The sequence below is a fragment of the Microcaecilia unicolor genome, chromosome 5 (genome assembly GCF_901765095.1).
Source record: "Microcaecilia unicolor chromosome 5, aMicUni1.1, whole genome shotgun sequence".
In the NCBI taxonomy this organism is placed as follows: domain Eukaryota; kingdom Metazoa; phylum Chordata; class Amphibia; order Gymnophiona; family Siphonopidae; genus Microcaecilia; species Microcaecilia unicolor.
Window position 1 is genome coordinate 205,016,432 of NC_044035.1, and position 24,961 is coordinate 205,041,392.

Here is a 24,961-nt window from a genome sequence, read left to right on the forward strand (position 1 = left end):
GGTATGGAAAACAGGTGTGAGGATGTTATAATGCCGTTGTATAGCTCCATGGTGCGACTGCACCTTGAGTATTGTGTTCAATTCTGGTTGCCGCATCTCAAGAAAGATATAGTGGAATTGGAAAAGGTGCAGCGAAGGGCGACTAAAATGATAGCATGGATGGGACGACTTCCCTATGAGGAAAGACTAAGGAGGCTAGGGCTTTTCAGCTTGGAGAAGAGACGGCTGAGGGGAGACATGATAGAGGTATATAAAATAATGAGTGGAGTGGAACCAGGTGGATGTGAAGCGTCTGTTCACCTTTCAAAAAATACTAGGACTAGGGGGCATGCGATGAAAACTACAGTGTAGTAAATTAAAACAAATCGGAGAAAATTTTTCTTCACCCATGCGTAATTAAACTCAGGAATTCGTTTGCCGGAGAACGTGGTGAAGGCGGTTAGCTTGGCAGAGTTTAAAAGGGGGTTAGACGGTTTCCTAAAGGACAAGTCCATAAAACCGCTACTAAATGGACTTGGGAAAAATCCACAATTCCGGGAATAACATATATAGAATGTTTGTACGTTTGGGAGCTTGCCAGGTGCCCTTGGCCTGGATTGGCCGCTGTCGTGGACAGGATGCTGGTTTCGATGGACCCTTGGTCTTTCCCAGTGTGGCATTACTTATGTACTAAATATATAATTATCCTTAAAATCGAGCGTGGTACCGGAAGATTGGAAGGTGGCCACGTAACGCCGATTTTTAAAAGGGTTCCAGAGGAGATACGGGAAATTATAGACCGGTGAGTCTGACGTTGGTGCCGGGCAAAATGGTAGAGATTATTATTAAGAACAAAAAGCATATTCAAAAGCATGGATTAATGAGACAAAGTCAACATTTATTTAGTGAAAGGAAATCTTTCCTCACGAATCTACTACATTTCTTTGAAGGGGTGAAGAAACATGTGGCTAAAGGTGAGCCAGTTGATACTGGCAATCTGGATTTTCAGAAGGTGTTTGACAGAGTACCTCATGAAAGACTCCAGAGGAAATTGGAGAGTCATAGGATAGGAGGGTAGTGTTCTATTGTGGATTAAAAACTGGTTTAAAAGATAGAAAACAGAGAGTAGGGTAAATAGTATTCTCAATGGAGAGGGTAGTTAGTGGGGTTCTGTAGGGGTCTATGCTGGGACCGCTGCTTTTTAACATATTTATAAATGACCTAGAAATTGGAGTAACTAGTGAGGTAATTAAATTTGCAGATGACAGAAGGTTATTCAAAGTCGTTAAATCGCAGGAGTATTGTGAAAAATTACAAGAGGACCTTACGAGACTGGGAGACTGGGCATCTAAATGGCAGATGACGTTTAATGTGAGCAAGTGCAAAGTGATGCATATGGGAAAGAGGAACCCGAATTATAGCTACGTCATGCAAGGTTCCACGTTAGGAGTCATGGACCAAGAAAGGGATCTAGGTGTCGTTGTCGATGATATGTTGAAACCTTCTGCTCAGTGGTCCGCTGCGGCTAAGAAAGCAAATAGAATGTTAGGTTTTATTAGGAAAGGAATGTAAACAAAAATGAGGATGTTATGCCTTTGTATAGCTCTATGGTGCGACCGCACTTCGAATATTGTGTTCAATTCTGGTTGCCGCATCTCAAAAAAGATATAGTGGAATTAGAAAAGGTGCAGAGAAGGGCGATGAAAATGATAAAGGGGATGGGACGACTTCCCTATGAGGAAAGGCTAAAGCGGCTAGGGCTCTTCAGCTTAGAGAACAGGCGGCTGAGGGGAGATATGATAGAGTTCTGTAAAATAATGAGTGGAGTTGAACGGGTAGATGTGAAATGTCTGTTTATGCTTTCCAAAAATACTAGGACTAGGGGGCATGCGATGAAGCTACAATGTAGTAAATTTAAAACGAATCTGAGAAAATGTTTCTTCAGTCAACGTGTAACTAAACTCTGGAATTCGTTTCCAGAGAATGTGGTAAAGGCGGTTAGCTTAGCGGAGTTTAAAAAAGGCTTGGACGGCTTCCTAAAGGAAACGTCCATAGACCGTTATTAAATAGGGAAAATCCACTATTTCTGAGATAAGCAGTATAAAATGTTTTGTACTTTTTTGGGATCTTGCCAGGTATTTGTGACCTGGATTGGCCACTGTTCGAAACAGGATGCTGGGCTTGATGGATCTTTGGTCTTTCCCAGTATGGCAATAATTATGTACATGGAATTTATCTGGTCTGGGCTTCCAGGATGGTATTTTTGAATAGGTTCAACATCTGATGTAAATTTTTGAGTTTGCAGCTGCTCCTGTTTTTTTTTTTTTTTTTCCCCTGTTTTTGTGTGTTTTTGTCTTCTTTGGTCTCCCTTTTGAAAGTTTAAATGCTATTCTATTGGTTTTCCTGTGTGTACTTATTCCAGTTATTAAATCAGATCTGATCATCTTATGATCACTTGTTATCAAGTGGCCCCAGCACTGTTACCTCTTGTATGAGATCCATGTGATTCCCCCTCTTGTTAGTTCCAAAATTAGTTGCTTCATATAGCAATCTTTGATTTCATCTAGGAACATTATCTCCATAGCATGCCCTGATGTTACATTTATCCAGTAAATATTTTATTTTAAGCTATTTATAACCTGCTGTATCTGAGCAATTCTAGGCAGCTTACAAAATAACACACAGAGTCAGGTGGGGACAACAGACAATAATGTGAGTATAAGAAATGAGCCAAATACATGCCAAAATACTGAAAAGAAAGGTAAAATTACTCACCTGTAGCAGATGTTCTCCAACGGAACCCTGGTATGGTGCTGGCCAGCATTCAAGAAGAATCTCAAAGCCTATGGCTGCGGCGTTCCAATATGTGCGGGTGCCTTCCTCCCACTTGAGTGCACAGAACCAGCAGTACAATTAAAAAGCTGATTGGGTACAACTCCTAGGGGAGAAGGGAGAGTATATGAGAATACATTCTATTCTATCAGGTTCTCATATACCAACCGTTGTTCCAAGATTGGATTCACAGCGGTTTACAGCATGTTTGACATTGCCAATGGAGGGGGGGTTCTGAGGGTAGTTCTGAGGGTTCACATCATTAGGGGAGGAGTTGAGGGAAAGTTAGAGTGTAGACGTATCGTGTAAGTGAGTTTTACGCAGCTTCCTAAAGAGTTTGTAAGAGGGTTGTGTCTTCAGGGCCAAAAGGAATATGTGTTCCATTGTTGTGCCCCCTGAAAAGAGTGATTTTTCAAGACTAGACTTTAGCCTGTCATTTTTGCTGGAAGGATAACCTAGGGTCAGAGTTCGTCGGTAGCAGAGGTTTCTCCAGTTGGAAGGGATTGCCTACAGTAGGTCCACCATCCCCTCTGCATTGGGTCCAAGAAATGTCTGGAAGACAATGCAAAGTATTTTAAATTCAATGCGTTGTGTAACAGGTTGCCAATGTAGCTTCTTCAGTGCAGGGAAGACTCTGTCGAACCGACCGAGGCTGGAGTTCAATCTGGCAGTTGTGTTTTATTGCATTTGAAGATGGACTTCGAACCAACCCAGGCTGGAGATCAATCTGGCAGCTGTGTTTTATAGCATTTGAAGATGGGCTTGTAGTTTGCAGCTAATCTGGGAATACAAGGAGTTACAATAATCCTAGTTGGGGTAGGAGTGTGGCCTGTGCAAAGGTTCTGAAATCTTCCGAAGGGAGGATCTGATTGCTCGTAGTTGTCTGAGCTTTGAGAAGAACCTCTTGCTCAGGGCTGTGACCTGTTTGTCAAAATTAAGTGAGGAGTCTAGGATGACCCCCTCAGTATTTTAAAAGATTCTTCGATTTGTAGGCTTTCGCCAGAAGCCAAGGTTATGGTTTTTTTCAAAGTATAATTCCCGAACCAGAGTATATTGGTCTTTCATTTATTCAAGTGTAGGATGTGCCAGGAAACCCTGCTTTTCTCTGTGAACACTTCCTACAGATGAGTAACTTTGCTTTTTCCAAGGATGAGCAGGAGATTGCGTTCATATAGGAATCCCTAGCTGCCCGGGCTCACCGAAAACAACAACCAAGGAACAATAGGGCTTTGCAACTGCAAGGCCAATCAGAAACCTATCAACCTAAACTTATGTAGAGACTTGTTGTGAGAGTGCAGCCTGGAACAGAAGAAAATTGGGCCTTAGAGGGTGGTGTTGGATTCTGGACTCCAAACAAATTCTGCAGAATTGTCTGACTGAACTGTCAAGTCAGGAATCTTGCTCTAGGCAGTAGTGAGATGTGAATGTGTGGACAGAAGATCATGTTGCAGCTTTGTATATCTCCTCAATGGAGGCTAATGCAGCCATGGCTATAGCATTATGGGCTGTGACATGACCCTCTAGAGTCAGCCCAGCCTGGGCATAAGTAAAGGAAATGCAATCTGCTAGCCTAGGTGCGTTTACCGATGGCTCCCCGTATTCTGTTTGGGCTATAAGAAATGTAAGCCCCGCCCCCTCCTGAGAATTAAACCTCCAAACAAGTAAATCTGAGAGCCTTCCTAGTGTAGTCGGGCCAGGCACCCAGAAAATTTCTGAGGAACAGGGTGAGGAATACGAAATAATTTGAGCGAGATGGAAATGATTTTTAAAGTTTTTTTTTATTTACAACTTCAGCTCAAGTAATAAAAATTCACCAATGGCTCTATCTACTAGAACAGTTTCACACCACTCCAGATAAAAGGCTAAGGCTAAGTCCAGGGTATGAAATGTACTTTCATCAGGGTAGGCATGAGGTTTTGGGAAAAATGTTGGTAAAACAATTTACTAGTTAAGGTGAAAATCTGATACCACCTTTGGAAGGAACTTAGGATGCATGCGAAGAACCACTCTGGTATGAAGGAACTTTGTGTAAGGTGAATCAGCTACTAGGGCCTGAAGCTCTCTGACCCTGCGTGCTGAAGTGACTGCTACAAGAAATAAAACCTTCCAGGTCAAAAACTTTGGGTAGCAAGCAACTCATAAAAAGCTTTTATCAGCTGGGTGAGGATGATGTTTGAGGTACCATGACACAGTAAGAAGTGTGATTAGGAGTTTTGTTAGAAGCAAATCCCCGAAGAATGAACTAGAGGCTGTATAGAGATGGACTTACCTTCCACATGGTGATGGTAAGCACCAATTCCACTGAGGTGAGCCCTTACAAAGTTAGTCGAGGCCAGGCTGAGACAGGTGTAGAAGGTATTCAAGCAGTTTTTATGCACAGCAGGAAAAATGATCTAAAGCCTTGTCCTCACACCAGATGGTAAACCATTTCCATTTAAAACTATACAACCTCTGTGTGGAATTTTTCCTGGAAGCAGCCAGGACTCTGAAAACTCCCTCATGCAGATGAAGAGATGCTAACTCTACACTCTCATTATGCAAGCTGTGAGGGGCAGGAACTAGAGATTGGGATGCAAGAGAGATCCGTTGTTTTGAGTGATGAGGATTGAAAAGCAGTCTAATCTTCAGAGGCTAACTCCAGAAGTAGAGGGAACCATATCTGCCTCGCCCAGTATGACATGATAAGGATCATGGTTCCCGAACACTACCCAAGTTTCAGCAAAGTCTTCCCCACAAGAAGAATTGGATGATATGCATACAGAAGACCCTTCCCCCAATGGAGGAGGAATGCATCTGATGCTAGCCTGTCATGTGATCTGAGCCTGGAGCAAAACTGAGGGATTTTTGTTGTTTAGGTGAGTGACAGAAAGATCCACTAAGGGGGGTGACCGCACTTGTAAGATGTGCGGGCAATGCCCACGTTTAGAAACTCTTCATGAGGTTGCGTTACACTGCTCAGTCTGTCTGCTAGGTTGTTGTCTTTCCCCTCCAGGTATGTAGATCTGAGTACCATGCCCTGAGCAGAGGCCCATCACTGCAACTCGACTACCTCCTGACACAAGAGGTATGAACCTGTGCCTAACAGCTTGTTGAAGTAATAAATTGCGACCTGATTGTCAGTCTGTTTTTATACAAGAATTATCTGATTGAACAGACAATCTCTGAAAGCCTGTAGAGCGTTCCAGATGGCTTGTGACTCCAGGAGATTTATCTGAAGGGAGGTCTCCTGAGTGGACCCTTAGTGTGAAGCCTATCTTCATGGGTTCCCCAGCCCAGGTTCGATGCATCCATTGTTAAAGTCTTGTGTGGAGGAGATATTTTAGAATGGAAGTCCCAAGGTCAGATTGGACCGAATCATCCACCACAAGAGCGACTCCCGTAGAGCAGGAGTGAGAGATATGGAATCAGCTAGATCAAGGTGGGCAACCTCAGTCCTCGAGGGCTGCAATCCAGTCGGGTTTTGGGGATTTCCCCAATGAATATGTATGATCTGTTTGCATACAGTAGAGGCAGTGCATGCAAATAGATCGCGTGTATATTTCTTGTGGAGATCCTGAAAACCTGACTGGGTTGTGGCCCTCGAGGACTGAGGTTGCCCACCCTGCACTTGATTCCCAGAAGTCTGAGCCTCTCTCAAATAGAGATATTCCATGGGTGTTACATGTACTGTGGAAATCATGTGGCGTAATAATGTCAGCATCTGTGAAGCTCAAGCTGCTTGCTCTGCTGGACTAGCAGGGCTATGGACTCGGACCTGGGTGGAAGGCCCTGACTGGAACTGTGTCTAGCAGGGTTCCTATGAACTCCAGTTGTTGGGTGGGAAGGAGGTGGGACTTTGGCAAGTTTATGATGAATAGCTGTAAAACCTGAATGGTTCTCTGCATGGAATCTTGAGCTCCTCCTTTGGATGTTCTCTTGACCAGCCCAAACACATACACTTTCCAGTCTGTGCTGTGACTACAGAAAGACACTTGGAAAGACTTGGGGAGCAGATGTGAGTCTAAAAGGTAGGATGTGATACTGGTACAGTTACATCTTGGGACCGAGAGCTGTATTTGTTCGAAAGTAACCTTCAAGTCCAGAGAGCATAGCCAATCGTTTGCCTGAATCATGGGGAATTAAGGTGCCCAGGGAAACCATTCTGAACTTTTATATGACCAGATATCTGTTCAGGGCCCTTAAGTCTAGGATGAGCACAAGGAAGTACTTGGAATAGAATCCCCTCCCTTCTTCCCCTGGTGATACGGGCTTGACTGCGTGGGCCTGTAGAAGGGAGGAGAGTTCCTCTGCAAGCACGGCCCAGTGCTGAAAGTTGAAATTTGATTCTCTTGTTGGGCAATTTGGAGGAACTTGATGCCAATTTAGGGTGTAAACCCCTCCTTCCCTCCCCCAGAGACCAGCAGTTGGAGGTTATAAGGGGCTATCTTGTATGGAATAAATGTAACCTGCACCCTACCAGAAGGTCATCTGGGATGGTCACTTTTATTGAGGCTATGCTGTATTGGAGCCTGTGAAAAGCTCATCCCTTGCTTGACTGGGAGCTAGTTGGGTTTTCTGGGGCCTCTGCTGTCTAGGTCTAGAACGGACTCCCTGGGACTGCTGAGAAGGATGGACTGGAGGAGCATACCTACACCTTTTGAGGGTAGTAGGAACTCCTTTGGTTCCAGCCTGAAAACTTCTGAGAAGTGGAGGCCACCGAAGGAATGGGCTGAGAGAGGGATTTCACAGTATTTCTTGATGAGGTCTGCTACCTATTTCATTTTCTCCCCCAAAAGGTTGTTACCTCAGCAAGGGATGTCTGTAAGTTTTTCATGAACTGCTGGTTCTAGGTCTGAGACACGTGAGTCTGTGCATGCCAATACCTAATGTGGAAATCCTGGACACCACATCAAAAGCATCATGGGTTGTCCATGCCCAGTGCTTTCAACACTCCTGCTTGACTATGAGTGCACGGAATTCTGCAGCCTTATCTGAGGGTAGAGAGTCTGCAAACTCAGATGCACTGTGCACCAAGGTCCTTAAATAAATGCTCATGTAGAGCTTGTAGGACTATGTGGGATACTAACATAGAACCCTGGTAAACCTTTCTCCCAAAAGGTTCTAAGGTTCTAGCATATGGAGTGGAGGAGTGGCCTAGTGGTTAGGGTGGTGGACTCTGGTCCTGGGGAACTGAGGACCTGAGTTTGATTCCCACTTCAGGCACAGGCAGCTCCTTGTGACTCTGGGCAAGTCACTTAACCCTCCATTGCCCCAGGTACAAATAAGTACCTGTATATAATATGTAAGCCGCATTGAGCCTGCCATGAGTGGGAAAGCGCGGGGTACAAATGTAATAAAAATAAATAAATCTCGTCCCGGGGGCAATGACATGGGTTCTAGAACTCTTAGCCCTTTTGAGAGTGGATTTGACTACTGTAGAGTTGTGTAGAAGCTGTTGCTTCTCGAATCCAGGAGCCTTATGACTTTATACATAGAGTCCGCCTTCTGCGGAAGTGGCTGCACAGAGAGAGGTGTCTCCAAATTCTTTATCTGCGCCTCCCCATTCTTCATCCTCATAGTCAAGGATGACCACATTCTCACCCCTGGTCTCATCCTCGACCTTCAAATCAAATGGAATGGCCTTAGTCATGTCTCTCAAAAACTGGTGGAGCGTTCCTCTGAGGACTTTCTCCTTGCCTGGGTTGGGGGGGGGGGGGGGTCTATTGGTAGACCAAGGGAGTCCTCCTCCAAGATCACCTCTGATTCAACTTCAGACACCCAGGAAAGGTCTGAATCGGACTCAGCAAAAGTATTCCTCCTGAGGAGGTGGAATTTGTATCTTCTTTGGATGACTAAACTGACATCTGGACTCTGGGCCAGAGTGCTGAGGGATAGGTCCCATCCTGGGGGAGCTGCTTCTCCTGATGGGCTTCCAAGGCCATTGCTGACCCCTGTTGAGGCACTGGTGTTGGTGCATGGCTGACAGGCAAGGCACGGACTATGAGGATCGATTGGGGCAGAGCCACGATTGGTATTGACGCCCTTGAGGCCTTGGCATCATGCTGAGCCAAGATCTGCTTCAACTCCTCTTGTGGAATGGCCCAGAGCTGTTCCTCGGGGGGGGGGGGGGGGGGGGGAGGCATCAGTAAAGGCGGGGTCTATATAAGATCAATGACAGCCTGTGAAAATGTCTGGGCTGAATTAGAAGGCTGGTCTCGGCGTTGAGGAAACTTGTGCATTGGCACCAACTCCCTGGAAGGGAATGGTTCTCTCAATGCTGATGCTTCTCGGGTACTAGTGGCATCTTGCTTTGAGGAGGATCGATGCCTGTGTTTCTTCGCCTTCGCTCAGTGCAAGACCTCAGGTCCCTTGGTTTTGATGAGGATGATGTTGAATCCTGATGAGTCCTCAATGTCAGGTCCGATGCAGGTTGCTCTGATGGGGCCCCTACTGGCACCTGATGTCGAGGTAGGAGGGAAACCCCTCCAGTGCCAGTGTGCCCCCAGTGTCTTGATGCAGCTCCATCAGCCATAGGGTCTGATGTCGATGGACCAGACTTTAGAAATGCCAAAACCTTTCTCGCACTGGACCTCTGTACTTTTCTATGTGCTCTTCTGTGTTTTAGACAGAGGTGGCAGAGGCTGCTTGCTCAGGTCCTAGGCACAGCAAGCACCAGTTGTGAGTGTCAGTCACAGAAATAGTTTAGCTGTACCTAGTACACCTCTTAAAACCACTGGGAGTTTTAAGGGACATTTGGGCTAAAATAGCTAAAGCAAAATCAATGTCGTAATTTTTAAGAAAAAATGACGAGAGTCTCAACTGGGCGCTCAGGCCTAAGATGGCCAAGGGAGCCTCGCAAAAAATAAAGCCTAAGCAGGCCAAAAAACCCCTAAGAAACTATAAGGGGATGAAAAGAAATAAAATATGAGAAATTCTGCATGCTGCTAGGGAAGGTAACACAAAGGAAGCAAAAGAAAGTGCTGAGGAGAGCCAGCAAAGATGACTGTTCTGCTTTGTGGATAAGACAAGACTGCGACTGGTCCTGCGCAGTCACATTGGGTGGGAAGGCCCCCACACATTCACGGTCCAGTGCCTTCAAAGGCTTTGAGATACTTGAATGCTGGGCAGCGTCCGTGCTGAGGTTCGTCGGATGATGTCGCGATATCTGAGAACCAACGTCCTGATTGTCTTCCAGAATAACAAACATTCTCTGAGGACAAGCAGGCCTCTTTATTCTCACAAGTGAGTGACGCCGACTGTGTCGCCCAGTCTGGTAAAATAAGCATAAGTAGAGCTTTGTGGAGCACAAGACACACTCTACCTCGCATGTGTGAGTACCTTCCCGCCTGCCACTAGAACGTGGTGCACTCTGTTCTTTTTCTACCGTGGTGAGGAGAGGGTGTGATTTTGCTTTTTTTTTTTTTTTAACTGTTCCCTCACATCGTTCGGTCCAAATACTACATCTCAGATACCCTCAGTTGATATCAGAAACCTCCAAATTGCCCCTCAAGAGCTCATTCCTTGAGCTCTCAGCATAGGCAGGTGCTTGCAGAGGAACTCAGTCCTTTTTTAGGCTCATGTGATCGAACCCTTTCCACCAGGGGAAGAAGGGTAGTGATTCTATTCTAGGTACAGTGGAGCAACATTAGTATGCGCATCATTAAAGCACCTGATCATTTTATACGTGGTAATAACCTACCTCTCAAAATCATAAAATTAATGTGTGATACTCGATAATACACATGTTAGCCGTTAAGAGCCATGAGTGAAAGAGAAGCTGTGCCAGGCAGACACTCCACTTGCAGCATGAATTACCTTTTAAAAAAGGGATTCTCTTTTCCTTATCCTGGATGAAATGGTTACTCACCCTGGGGGGAGGGGAAGTAGAAGCCTAGTCTTGAAGTGGGCTGTTCAAAAGAGCTGGGCCAGATCCCTTGGAATTGCAGGGGAGGTAAGCCTCAGCCACTCTTTTGGGTAGACAGTTCATGCTCCGCCCCAGAGCTTCTGACGGTCTCTGTCTCTGACCGCCATGCAGCTGGGAGCTAGAAGGTGCAGACGAGCAAGCAGCCAGGAAATGGTGCCGATGGATTGGCAGCCAGCTGAAGGGCCAGAACAGGGAGCTCCTGTCTCAGGTACTGCATGGGAAGGGGAACTCGAGGCCTAACCCAGAGTTTAGAGGTATGCTTAATCAACCCGTTTATCCCTTGTTTCTCTTTAGGGAGGAACCAGTATGTTAATTGTGACTGGTGAGAGGGTGGAGAAAGGGAAAAGAAAGGAGAGTCTTCCTAAACTCCTTTCATTTGTAAGTGGTTGATTTATGCCAGAAACTTGGTTATGAAACTTTAAAGATATGTTTCCCAGTGGAGGAGAAAAGATTGGGGGGAGGGGCAAGACTTGTCGGGACTGCTGAAAGGAGCAGGCAGTCCTGTTGTGTGCAGAGAAGTCACTGGAGGAGAAGTATACCAGGACTCTGATAAGTCTCCTGTTTAAGGGGGAGGGGGGAGGCAATATCCCTAGCCCTGAGATTAGAAGGAAGAAGAAGCCAGGGAGTAGGCACAGCAAGCACCTGTGTGTATTTGTTTCTGAAGCCTTACTGGCAGGGCCCTGTGAAGACAGAGAATTGGCTTAACTGTTTCATTCCTTGGCTCCCTGGAGGTAAAGATATGCTCCCTCTGAAAGGAGCCAAGAGACAAAGGTGCCAGAGCTTTTTTTTTTTTTTTGATGATTTTCTTTTGGATCAATGAAGCTCCTGGGACTCTTTTTGTTTGAAGGAACTGTGGTTACTTGGACATTAAAGCTATTGGAGAGAAATCCTTATTTAGCCACCCTGTGGCTAACAAGGATCATTAGCTGAATTAAGCCTAAAGTTTTATTTGATGAACTAAGGACCAAGACTCTGTTTTTATTTCTTTAATCTTTAAAAACCCCAATCATGACATGAATAAAGAACAGGAAAACTGGCAACCTCAACCCAAGTCTGAGGAGGTGTTTTCTTTTGTTTGTTATTTTAAGTTGCACTAAAGTTAAGGAGACTGAAAGATTCTAGGAAGTAAATAGAGTCCAGATCAAATCATGTGATTGGCCGCTTCCAAGGAAGGAGGAGCAGGTGTTTGCTACACCTCACATCAGCTTTCAGGATGGTTTCCTTGGGCACCCTTCTTCCCATGATTCAGGAAAACGATTGTCTATGCTCTCTGGACTTGAAGGATGCATATACTCATTTTCCGATACTTCCAACCCACTGAAAGTATCTACAGTTTCGGCTGGGAACGCATCACTACCAGTACTGCGTGTTGCCTTTTTTCCTCACGTCAGCTCCCAGGTTTTCACCAAATGTCTGGCAGTAGTCGCAATGTCGCTACGCAGACTTGGGAGTCCATGTGTTCCCTTATCAAAACGATTGGCTGGTGAAGAGCACCTTGGAAGAAGGTGCTCAGGTGTCCATGCGGATGACTGTTCAGGTGCTAGAGCTACTAGCGATAATTTAAAAATACTCCAAGTCCCACCTTCGAATTGCCAAGCAATTGGAATATATAGGAGCCCTTCTCGACACACAGAATGTTCGAGCTTACCTTCTGGGGCTGAGAGTGGACACTAGTTCCACTGGCTTCACAGGTTCGAGCAAGATGTTGAGGTTCTTGGGCCACATGGTGTCCACAGTGTATGTAACACCCATGACATGTCTTTACATGAGATCAGCCCAATGAACCCTGGCTTCTCAGTGGTATCAAGCCACGGGAAATCTGGAAGATGTCATCTGAGTGTCCACGGAGCTTGTTCGTTACTGGTGGACCATTTGATCCAGTTTGACTCTGGGACTTCCATTCCAAATTCTTCAGCCACAAAAGTTGCTGATGATGGATGCATCCCTCCTGGGTTGGGAAGCTCATGTGGCATTGGCTCCATACTCAAGGTGTTTAGTCTGCCCAGGAAACAAATCTTCAGATCAATCTCTTGGAGCTCCGGGCGATCTGGTATGCTCTAAAGGCTTTCAGAGATTGGCTGTCTCACCAAATTGTTCTCATTCAGACACCTAGCATTGGATGCCTTCCTTCTCCATTGGGGGACAGGTCTGCTATCTGTGTATCCTCCCATATCTCTTGTGGGGAAGACTTTGTTGAAACTCAAGCAAGACCGCAGGACCATGATTCTGATCGTGACGTACTGGCCTCAGCAGATATGGTTCCCTCTACTTCTGGAGTTGTCCTCCGTGGAAACGTGGAGATTGGAGTTTTTCTGACCCTCATAACTCAGAACAAGGGATCTCTTCTACATCCTGACCTTCAATCTCTGGCTCTCACAACTTGGAAGTTGAGAATGTAGAATTTTGCTTCCTTGTGTCTTTCAGAGGGTGTCTCCCAGGTCTTGCTGGCTTCCAGATTCTACTAAGAGGTGTTATTATGGAGGAGGTTTACCATCTGTGAGAGCAAGGCCTTAAATCCCCTTGCTTGCCCTACACAGACCATGCTTGAATAACTCCTATACTAATCTGAGTTCACCTTAGTGCAATTACTGCTTATCATGTAGAAAGAAAGCCCATCTGTGGACAGTTTCTATTTGTTCGATTCATGAGAGGTTTGCTTTTGTTAAAGTCTATCCGTGAAGATTCCAAGGTGTATTTTGTGTCCTGCGGAACTTTAGTCTATTTGATGTAAGGCCCTCTTTGACATATAGTTCTATCCCTCCACCAGTTTGATTTACTCTATCACTATGATATAATTGTATGACAGTCCCATTTGTTATCATTTTTCCACCAGGTCTCATAGATGCCTGTTATATCTGTTTTCATTTAGTGCTATATTTTCTAACTCTATCTCCTTATTTTTTAGTCTTCTAGCATTTGTATATAGACACTTCAAGCAATGTGTTTCTATTCCCATTAACAGCTTATTCAGCAGTTGACGGTGATAATTGTATCTGCTCTTTATTTAAAGGCACCTGGAAGCTCATTTTCAAAGCACATAGACTTACAAAGTTACATTGGTTACTATGTACTTTTGAAAGTATGTGCTTTGAAAATGAGCTCTATAGTCTACTTTGGCCTTTGCAACCTCTCTATCAGGATGCCCTTACTTTCCTGTTTTGGTGATATCCCTCAAAGATTCCTTGTTCCAGGCCATGGGCTTTCGTGTGACTGTTGGCCTTCTCCCAGTTTCTAGTTTGAAAGCTGTTCTAGCTCTTTTTTTTTTTTTTTTAATTTTGATGCCAGCATCCTGGTTCCACTGTGGTTAAGGTGGACCTCCTTTTTCCGGAATAGGGTCTCCTTTCCCCAGAATGTTGTCCAGTTCCTAAGAAATCTAAACCCCCTAAAACCCTGCTCCCTGCACCATCGTGTTATCTATGCATTGAAGCTCTGGAGCTCTCCATTTCCATGGTCTCCTGGTAAAGGAACAGAAACACAGTTGCTTCCCATGTCTGCCTCAATAGCAAACTATGGACTTTTTCTCCAGGAATTTGTCTAAACCTTTTTAAAATCCAGATACACTAACCACTGTTTTAAATATATTTCCATGTAACTTCCTCGAGTGTCCCCTAGTCTTTGTACTTTTGGATGAGTAAAATTCGATTTACTTCTACTCATTCTACACCACTCAAGATTTTGTAGACCTCAATTGTATCTCCCCTCATCCGTCTCCTTTCCAATCTGAAGAGCCCTAACTTCTTTAGCCTTTCCTCATACCAGAGGAGTTCCATCCCCTTTATCATTTTGGTCGCTCTTCTTTGAACCTTTTTATAATTCAGCTATATCTTTTTTTTGCGATATGGTGACCAGACCTGAACGCAATACTTAAGGTGTGGACGCACTATGGAGAGATACAAAGGCATTATAGTAGTTTTGGTCTTATTCACCATCCCTTTCCTAATAATTCCTATCATCCTGTTTGCTTTTTTGGCCACCTCCGCACACTGAGCAGAAGATTTCAGCGTATTATCTACAGTGGCACCTAGATCTTTTTCTTGAGCGCAGACCCCCCCCCCCCCCCCCCCCCCCCCCAAGGTGGGTCCTTCCTCACACTCTCATCCTGGTCACAGTTGGGGTGGAGTGGTTATTGGTGGGGGGAGGTGGTATTGGGAGGGGGGTAAGTGAAATATTGGGGGAAAGGGGTTCTATATACTTTTGTTTGTGTAAACACTTTTGTGGTATGAGCAGATTGCAAGCTGAGATATTAACTATCAATGTCAAAGGACCAAATTCCCCATTTAGAGGAATGTTTGTGGAAGAGTTGTCTAGATTAGTCTTCAATTTACCATTATACAAGAGACCAGTCTCAGAAGGTGGGATATCGGCTTCTTAGTAGTCATAAATCCTTTCCTTTTGCTATTCTGGCATCTCATTCACAGAAGAAAATAAATGGGGTGGGTATCTTGATCCATTGGGTAGATATGTGGCTATACGAGTAGATCTACAAGGATTTGTCTATAACATTGTCTCAGTATATGCCCCCAGTGATAAACAGGCCAATTATTTTTATACAAATTTGGAATAAAAATTAATGGAGATGGGGGATAGCATGTGGATTATAGGTGGGGATTTTAATAAGTACATAAGTAATGCCATACTGGGAAAAGACCAAGGGTCCATCGAGCCCAGCATCCTGTCCACGACAGCGGCCAATCCAGGCCAAGGGCACCTGGCAAGCTTCCCAAACGTACAAACATTCTATACATGTTATTCCTGGAATTTTGGATTTTTCCAAGTCCGTTTAGTAGCGGTTTATGGACTTGTCCTTTAGGAAACCGTCCAACCCCTTTTTAAACTCTGCTAAGCTAACCGCCTTCACCACTTTCTCCGGCAACGAATTCCAGAGTTTAATTACACGTTGGGTGAAGAAAAATTTTCTCCGATTTGTTTTAAATTTACTACACTGTAGTTTCATCGCATGCCCCCTAGTCCTAGTATTTTTGGAAAGCGTGAACAGACGCTTCACATCCACCTGTTCCACTCCACTCATTATTTTATATACCTCTATCATGTCTCCCCTCAGCCGTCTCTTCTCCAAGCTGTATAGCCCTAGCCTCCTTAGTCTTTCTTCATAGGGAAGTCGTCCCATCCCCGCTATCATTTTAGTCGCCCTTCGCTGCACCTTTTCCAATTCTACTATATCTTTCTTGAGATGCGGCGACCAGAATTGAACACAATACTCAAGGTGCGGTCGCACCATGGAGCGATACAACGGCATTATAACATCCTCACACCTGTTTTCCATACCTTTCCTAATAATACCCAGCATTCTATTCGCTTTCTTAGCCGCAGCCGCACACTGAGCAGAAGGTTTCAGTGTGTTATCGACGACGGACACACCAGATCCCTTTCTTGGTCCGTACTCCTAACGTGGAACCTTGCATGACGTAGCTATAATTCGGGTTCTTTTTTCCCACATGCTCACCTTGCACTTGCTCACATTAAACATCATCTGCCATTTAAGCCGCCACGTCTCCCAGTCTCGTAAGGTCCTCTTGTAATTTTCCACAATCCTGTTGTGATTTAACGACTTTGAATAACTTTGTGTCATCAGCAATTTAATTACCTCGCTAGTTACTCCATCTCTAAATCATTTATAAATATATTAAAAAGCAGCGGTCCTAGCACGGACCCCTGAGGAACCCCACTACTACCCTTCTCCATTGTGAATACTGCCCATTTAACCCCACTCTCTGTTTCCTATCCTTCAAACCAGTTTTAATCCACAATAGGACATTCCTCCTATCCCATGGACCCTCCAATTTCCTCTGTAGCCTTTCATGAGGTACCTTGTCAAAGCCTTTTGAATATCCAGATACACAATATCAACCCGACTCCCCTTTGTCCACAGTTTGTTCACTCCTCAAAAAAATTGAAGTAAATTGGTCAGGCAAGATTTCCCACACAAAAGCCATGCTGACTTGGTCTCAGTAATCCATGTCCTCGGATTGTGCTCTGTAATTTTGTTTTTAATAATAGCCTCTACCATTTTCCCAGGCACCGACGTCAGACTCACCGGTCTATAATTTCCCGGATCTCCCCTGGAACCTTTTTAAATGGGCGTTACATTGGCCACCTCCAATCTTCCATTACCACACTCGATTTTAAGGATAATTGGCATATCACTAGCAGTAGCTCCGCAAGCTCGTTTTTCAGTTCTATCAGTACTCTAGGATGAATACCATCCGGTCCAGGAGATTTGCTACTCTTCAGTTTGCCGAACTGCCCCATTACGTCCTCCAGGTTTACCATGAAGTCAGTAAGTTTCTCCGACTCGTCCGCTTGAAATACCATTTCCGACACCGGTATCCCACCCAAATCTTCCTCGGTGAAGACTGAAGCAAAGAATTTATTCAGTCTCTCCGCTACGTCTTTGTCTTCCTTGATCGCCCCTTTTACCCCTCGGTCATCCAGCGGCCCAACCGATTCTTTTGCCGGCTTCCTGCTTTTAATATACTGAAAAAAAATTTTTACTATGTTTTTTGCCTCTAATGCTATCTTTTTTTCATACTCCCTCTTGGCCTTCTTAATCTGCGCCTTGCATTTGCTTTGACACTCCTTATGCTGTTTCTTGTATTTTCAGACGGTTCCTTCTTCCATTTTCTGAAGGCGTTTCTTTTAGCCCTAATAGCTTCCTTCACCTCACTTTTCAACCAGGCCGGGTGTCTTTTGGACCTTCCGTCTTTCTTTTCTAATTTGCGGAATATGTATGGCCTTGGCCTCCAGGATGGATTTTTGAACAGCGTCCACGCCTGTTGTACAGTTTTTACTCTCTGTTGCCCCCCTAAGTTTTTTTTTTTTACCGTTCTTCTCATTTTATCATAGTCTCCTTTTTTAAAGTTAAACGCTAACGTATTTGACTTTCTGTGTACAGTTACTTCAAGGTCGATGTCAAAACTGTCCCCATTGAGAGAAGAAAGTGGGAATGAGAACCACGATTTCCAAAGACAGGACCACAGAAGTAAAGAAGTGAAGCAAGGTTTATTGGAAAAAGCAAAATGACTCGACGCAGCGTTGTGTTTCGACCGAAAGGCCTACATCAGGAGTCTAAGGATTAAAAACAATATATAAAAATGAAATACAAATAAACAAAAACAAATTATGAATTTATGGGATTAAACAGTAATTTCTCCGAGGACAAGCAGGCTGCTTGTTCTCACTGATGGGTGACGTCCTCGGCAGCCCCTCCAATCGGAATCTTCCTAGCAAAGTCCTTTGCTAGCTCTCGCGCGCCCGCGCGCACCGCGCATGCGCGGCCGTCTTCCCGCCCGAAACCGGCTCGAGCCGGCCAGTCTTCTTTCGTCCGCACTCGGTACGGCTGTGTTTTGGTCGTGTCGAGCCCCGGAGAGTCGACCTCGCGCGTCCGTGTTTTATTGACGTGTTTTTTCTTCGGAAAGTTTAGTATTATCTGTCGGGAAGTGCTCCGAAAACACCCCTTGGGGTTTCTTTTTCCCCTTCCCGTATTCCAGTTTTGCCCCGGTAAGTTTTCTTTCGTCGTCGGGGTAGGCCTCTTTCGGCCACTCGGTCGAGATTTTTTCTCCCTTAAAGTTTTTGGTGCTCCAATTCGTCATTTCGGATTTTGACTTCGCCGGCGTGATTTTTCCGCCCATGACATCGAAGCCTTCCAGCGGCTTCAAGAGTGCACCCAGTGCGCCCGGGTAATCGCGCTCACTGATAGGCACCTCTTTGTGTCTTCAGTGTCTGGGGGCCGAGCACCGTCCCCAGAAATGTAGTCTGTGTTTCCCTGTTACAAATGCGGACTCAAGTAGCGAGATTGGCCCAGCTGGAACGTTTGTTCTCGGGCTCTTCGTCGGCATCGGCACCGGAGGCATCGAGTGCATCGACGTCGTCGGCGTCCGGACCATCTTCCTTGGCTGCCGCTACATCGACTGCATCGAGGCATCGGACTGCATCGACGTCGGTGGTACCGAGACTTCGTCTGCTGATGTCGTCGGATGGAGGTGCATCGTCAGGAGTGCAGGTGAGGGCTGTCCATTCCCCTGCTGGTGGCGGTGAGCCTTCGGGTGGGTCTCCTCCTACCCTGAGGGCTCCCGCGGTACAGCCCCCCCGGGATCGACCCTCTTCGGTCTCGGCCCCGAGGAAGCGACGGATGGATTCTACGTCCTCGTCGGTGCCGGGGAGCTCCGGTGACATGCTTCGGAAGAAATCGAAGAAGCATCGACACCGGTCTCCTCCCCATGTCGGCACCGAGAGCTCTGGGTCGCCGAGGGATTCGGCACCCAGTAGGCATCGGCACCGAGAGGACCGCTCACCCTCTGTTCAGGAGGTGTCGATGCGCTCCACTCTGGACAGCCCGGAACAGCCTCCTCGCCCGGAACAGGTTCTGACGTCGACGCCTGCATCGACCTCTCAGCCTTTCTCTGCAGCCGCTCTGAACGAGAGCCTCCGGGCCGTTCTCCCAGAGATTCTGGGAGAGCTGTTGCGCCCTACCCCTCCGGTACCGGCGGTGCTTGCGCCTTCGGTACCGTCGAGCATGGCGCCGGCTGGCCCATCGCCCGGGGTGAGGTCCCCGACGTCGGTACCGCGTGCGGTGCCGGCTGCGGCCACCTCCTAGGAGGGCTCCCCGACTACGTCGGCGGAGGGAGCTTCGCCGATGCGGGCACGGGAGTCTACCTCTCGATGCCCCCATCGTGGACGTGGTTCCACTGAGTCGAGCCGGGCGAGGTTGCAGACACAAGTTCGTGAGCTTGTGTCTGACACCGAGGGTGAGGCCTCGTGGGAGGACGAAGAAGACCCCAGATATTTCTCTGACGAGGAGTCTGAGGGTCTTCCTTCTGATCCCACTCCCTCTCCTGAAAGGCAGCTTTCTCCTCCTGAGAGTCTGTCTTTCGCTTCCTTTGTCCGGGAGATGTCTACGGCCATCCCCTTCCCGGTGGTTGTGGAGGACGAGCCCAGGGCTGAAATGTTTGAGCTCCTGGACTATCCTTCTCCACCTAAGGAAGCGTCCACTGTTCCCATGCACCATGTCCTGAAAAAGACATTGCTTGCGAACTGGACCAAGCCATTAAGTAATCCCCACATTCCCAAGAAGATCGAGTCCCAGTACCGGATCCATGGGGACCCAGAGCTGATGCGCACTCAGTTGCCTCATGACTCTGGAGTTGTGGATTTGGCCCTAAAGAAGGCTAAGAGTTCTAGGGAGCATGCTTCGGCGCCCCCGGGCAAAGACCCTAGAACCTTAGACTCCTTTGGGAGGAAGGCCTACCATTCTTCTATGCTCGTGGCCAAGATCCAGTCTTACCAGCTCTACACGAGCATACACATGCGGAACAATGTGCGGCAGTTGGCGGGCTTGGTTGATGCTCTTCCCCCTTAGCAAGCCAAGCCTTTTCAGGAGGTGGTCAGGCAGCTGAAGGCGTGCAGAAAATTCCTGGCCAGAGGAGTTTATGACACTTTTGATGTTGCGTCCAGGGCCGCTGCTCAAGGTGTGGTGATGCGCAGGCTCTCATGGCTGCGTGCCGCCGACCTGGAGAATAGACTCCAGCAGCGGATTGCGGACTCGCCTTGCCGTGCGGACAACATTTTTGGGGAAAAAGTTGAGCAGGTGGTAGAGTCTCTCCACCAGCGGGACACCGCATTCGACAAGTTCTCCCGCCGGCAGCCTTCAGCTTCTACCTCTACAGGTAGACGATTTTTCGGGGGAAGGAAGACTGGTCCCTATGCTTCTGGTAAGCGTAGGTACAATCCTCCTTCCCGACAGCCTGCGGCCCAGGCTAAGCCCCAGCGCGCTCGCTCTCGTCAGCAGCGTGCGCCTCAGCAAGGCCCCGCGGCTCCCCAGCAAAAGCAAAGGGCGAGCTTTTGACTGGCTCCAGCAGAGCATAGCCGACATCCCAGTGTCAGTGCCGGGCGACCTGCCGGTCGGGGGGAGGTTGATAGCTTTTCACCAAAGGTGGCCTCTCATAACCTCCGATCAGTGGGTTCTACAAATAGTCCGGCAAGGATACACCCTCAATTTGGCCTCAAAACCTCCAAATTGTCCACCGGGAGCTCAGTCTTACAGCTTCCAGCACAGGCAGGTACTTGCAGAGGAACTCTCCGCCCTTCTCAGCGCCAATGCGGTCGAGCCCGTGCCATCCGGGCAGGAAGGGCTGGGATTCTATTCCAGGTACTTCCTTGTGGAAAAGAAAACAGGGGGGATGCGTCCCATCCTAGACCTAAGGGCCCTGAACAAATATCTCGTAAAGAAAAGTTCAGGATGCTTTCCCTGGGCACCCTCCTCCCCATGATTCAGCAAAACGATTGGCTATGCTCTCTGGACTTGAAGGATGCCTACACTCACATCCCGATACTGCCAGCTCACAGACAGTATCTGCGATTTCAGCTGGGCACACGCCACTTCCAGTACTGTGTGCTACCCTTTGGGCTCGCCTCTGCGCCCAGGGTGTTCACAAAGTGCCTAGCTGTGGTAGCAGCGGCACTTCGCAGGCTGGGGGTGCATGTGTTCCCATATCTCGACGATTGGCTGGTGAAGAACACATCCGAGGCAGGAGCCCTGCAGTCCATGCAGATGACTATTCGCCTACTGGAGCTACTGGGGTTTGTGATAAATTATCCAAAGTCCCATCTTCTCCCAATGCAGAGACTCGAATTCATAGGAGCTCTGCTGGATTCTCGGACGGCTCGCGCCTATCTCCCAGAGACGAGGGCCAACAACTTGTTGTCCCTCGTCTCGCGGGTGCGAGCGTCCCAGCAGATCACAGCTCGGCAGATGTTGAGATTGCTGGGCCACATGGCCTCCACAGTTCATGTGACTCCCATGGCCCGCCTTCACATGAGATCTGCTCAATGGACCCTAGCCTCCCAGTGGTATCAGGCCGCTGGGGGTCTAGAGGACGTGATCCACCTGTCCACGAGTTTTCTCAAATCCCTATATTGGTGGACGATTTGCTCCAATTTGACTCTGGGACGTCCCTTCCAAATTCCTCAGCCACAAAAGGTGCTGACCACGGATGCGTCCCTCCTGGGATGGGGAGCTCATGTCGATGGGCTTCACACCCAAGGAAGCTGGTCCCTCCAGGAACGCGATCTGCAGATCAATCTTCTGGAGTTACGAGCGATCTGGAACGCTCTGAAGGCTTTCAGAGATCGGCTGTCCCACCAAATTATCCAAATTCAGACAGACAACCAGGTTGCCATGTACTATGTCAACAAGCAGGGGGGCACCGGATCTCGCCCCCTGTGTCAGGAAGCCGTCAGCATGTGGCTCTGGGCTCGCCGTCACGACATGGTGCTCCAAGCCACATATCTGGCAGGCGTAAACAACAGTCTGGCCGACAGGTTGAGCAGGATTATGCAACCTCACGAGTGGTCGCTCAACTCCCGTGTGGTACGACAGATCTTCCAGGTGTGGGGCACCCCCTTGGTAGATCTCTTCGCATCTCGAGTGAACCACAAAGTCCCTCAGTTCTGTTCCAGGCTGCAGGCCCACGGCCGACTGGCATCGGATGCCTTCCTCCTGGACTGGGGGGAGGGTCTGCTGTATGCTTATCCTCCCATACCTCTGGTGGGGAAGACTTTGTTGAAACTCAAGCAAGACCGAGGCACCATGATTCTGATTGCTCCTTTTTGGCCGCGTCAGATCTGGTTCCCTCTTCTTCTGGAGTTGTCCTCCGAAGAACCGTGGAGATTGGAGTGTTTTCCGACCCTCATCACACAGGACGAAGGGGCACTCCTGCATCACAACCTCCAGTCTCTGGCTCTCACGGCCTGGATGTTGAGGGCGTAGACTTTGCCTCTTTGGGTCTGTCGGAGGGTGTCTCCCGCATCTTGCTTGCTTCCAGGAAAGATTTCACTAAGAGGAGTTACTTCTTTCAGTGGAGGAGGTTTGCCGTCTGGTGTGACAGCAAGGCCCTAGATCCTCGCTCTTGTCCTACACAGACCCTGCTTGAATACCTTCTGCACTTGTCTGAGTCGGGTCTCAAGACCAACTCCGTAAGAGTTCACCTTAGTGCGATTAGTGCATACCATTACCGTGTGGAAGGTAAGCCGATCTCAGGACAGCCTTTAGTTGTTCGCTTTATGAGAGGTTTGCTTTTGTCAAAGCCCCTGTCAAGCCTCCTACAGTGTCATGGGATCTCAATGTCGTTCTCACCCAGCTGATGAAACCTCCTTTTGAGCCACTGAATTCCTGCCATCTGAAGTACTTGACCTGGAAGGTCATTTTCTTGGTGGCAGTTACTTCAGCTCGTAGAGTCAGTGAGCTTCAGGCCCTGGTAGCCCAGGCCCCTTACACCAAATTTCATCATAACAGAGTAGTCCTCCGCACTCACCCTAAGTTCTTGCCAAAGGTCGTGTCGGAGTTCCATCTGAACCAGTCAATTGTCTTGCCAACATTCTTTCCCCGTCCTCATTCCTGCCCTGCTGAACGTCAGCTGCACACATTGGACTGCAAGAGAGCATTGGCCTTCTATCTGGAGCGGACACAGCCCCACAGACAGTCCGCCCAATTGTTTGTTTCTTTTGATCCCAATAGAAGGGGAGTGGCTGTAGGGAAACGCACCATATCCAATTGGCTAGCAGATTGCATTTCCTTCACTTACGCCCAGGCGGGGCTGGCTCTTGAGGGTCATGTCACGGCTCATAATGTTAGAGCCATGGCTGCGTCGGTAGCCCATTTGAAGTCAGCCTCCATTGAAGAGATTTGCAAAGCTGCGACGTGGTCATCTGTCCACACATTCATATCTCATTACTGCCTGCAGCAGGACACCCGATGCGACAGTCGGTTCGGGCAGTCAGTTCTTCAGAACCTGTTTGGGCTTTAGGATCCAACTCCACCCCCCGAGGGCCCTGTTTGTTCTGTTCCAGGCTGCACTCTCAGTTAGTTGGTAAATTTTTTAGGTCAATCTCAGTTATGTCCTCGCCGTTGCGAGGCCCAATTGACCATGGTTGTTGTTTTGAGTGAGCCTGGGGGCTAGGGATACCCCATCAGTGAGAACAAGCAGCCTGCTTGTCCTCGGAGAAAGCGAATGCTACATACCTGTAGAAGGTATTCTCCGAGGACAGCAGGCTGATTGTTCTCACAAACCCGCCCGCCTCCCCGTTGGAGTTGTGTCTTCCCTTGAAGTGTATTGTATTGCTACATACTGGACTGGCCGGCTCGAGCCGGTTTCGGGCGGGAAGACGGGCGCGCATGCGCGGTGCGCGCGGGCGCGCGAGAGCTAGCAAAGGACTTTGCTAGGAAGATTCCGATTGGAGGGGCTGCCGAGGACGTCACCCATCAGTGAGAACAATCAGCCTGCTGTCCTCGGAGAATACCTTCTACAGGTATGTAGCATTCGCTATATAGTATGAGTGTATATATCATGCTTTGAACATTTGTAACATAAACGCAACACAAAATTATAAATATTTCATGAGTAAAACAAGAATAAAACATGATGAAACATAAATGCAACATGAACAAATTAGTTTTACGTGAAATGAAAACATGATTAAGCATAGATATAGCATAAAGATATTGATTTTTCATGAATAAAACATGACCCATCTTTACCAAGCATCTCAGAAGACATGGATACATATAGAAATACATATATATTTTAAAAATATATATATTAAAAAAGAGGACCATTGTATTATAATAAAATTAATTGTTGTAATAGTATGGAAAAATAAATAAAAGAAATAATAAATGAAAAAAAATAAAACAAATAAAAAAATAGGAATATATATATATATATATATATATATATTTTTTTTTTTTTTTTTTGGATCATCATACGGTGGGACATAAGGGTCTTTCTGTAGTCTGCCCACTGAGTGCCCTTTTAGCTTTTCCTCCAGAATGGGACGTCAGATGGGATGGGAGAAGAAGGGGATATACTGCGAGTAGTGGATTTATACTCTGAAGGAGCCATGTCCTCTTTCCAGAAATTGAGTGCGTAATATTTGCTTCCCGCCACAGATTTTTTTTTTGTTTACCTTCAGGTTCATTACCTTTTAACCACCCATTCAGGAGTCCCTGACTCACAAGATGCTTCCTTTCGAGGAGGTTCTACTTTTGGTTTCTGCTTAGAAAAAGGTAATTTCAAAACTGTGTGAAATATTTATTACTAGGGAATAGAAAAGGCCTAAATCTGTGATTAAATGGGGGCAGGATTTAGGGTGCTCAATTGGGGAAAATGATTGGCAGGGATATTCATGACAATACCATTTGAGTGTCTATATCATCTAATCTTGTGGAGCAGG

The 24,961-nt window shown here is 47.0% G+C and overlaps 1 protein-coding gene across 4 annotated transcripts in view; it reads left to right on the top strand.

Annotated features, from left to right (window-relative positions):
- NUP93 (nucleoporin 93) overlaps positions 1-24,961 on the top strand; it is a 1,074,191-nt gene that overhangs the window by 137,502 nt on the left and 911,728 nt on the right. The window contains exon 1 of one of the 4 annotated variants that reach the window (XM_030203722.1): positions 24,776-24,794. The exons of the other annotated variants lie outside the window; for them this stretch is intronic. The gene's annotated coding sequence lies outside the window, so the exon portion shown is untranslated. Of the gene's footprint in view, positions 1-24,775; positions 24,795-24,961 lie in introns of those variants that run through there. 4 annotated transcript variants of the gene reach the window in all.